Source organism: Arachis duranensis, chromosome 4 (assembly GCF_000817695.3).
Source record: "Arachis duranensis cultivar V14167 chromosome 4, aradu.V14167.gnm2.J7QH, whole genome shotgun sequence".
NCBI lineage: Eukaryota > Viridiplantae > Streptophyta > Magnoliopsida > Fabales > Fabaceae > Arachis > Arachis duranensis.
Genome location: NC_029775.3, coordinates 38,909,022 through 38,909,573, shown reverse-complemented (window position 1 = coordinate 38,909,573; position 552 = coordinate 38,909,022).

The following is a 552-nucleotide window of genomic DNA, read 5'->3' as shown; positions in this document are numbered from 1 at the left end:
AAGTGGAAAAAGGTATCAAAATTCTTAATGAGAATTCCAGGAATCATGCAATGTTTAGTCTAAGACTCCGGTCCAGGAATTAGACATGGCTTCACAGCCAGCCAAGCTTTCAAGGAAAGCTTCGGTCCAAAACACTAGACATGGCCAATGGCCAGCCAAGCCTTAGCAGATCACTGCTCAAAAAGCAAGATTGATAGAAATCAACAAGCTCTTGTGATGATAAGTTGAAACCTCGGTCCAATGAAATTAGACATGGCTTCACAGCCAGCCAGACTTCAACAAATCATCATGAAACTCTAGAATTCATCTTCAAGAATTCCGAAAAAAAAATACCTAATCTAAGTAACAAGATGAACCGTCAGTTGTCCAAACTCAACAATCCCCGGCAACGGCGCCAAAAACTTGGTGCACGAAATTGTGATCAATACTTTTCACAACTCAAATAATCCCCGGTAATGAATCCAAAAACTTGGTGTTCAATACCATGGCATAAACACAACTTCGCACAACTAACCAGCAAGTGCACTGGGTCGTCCAAGTAATAAACCTTAC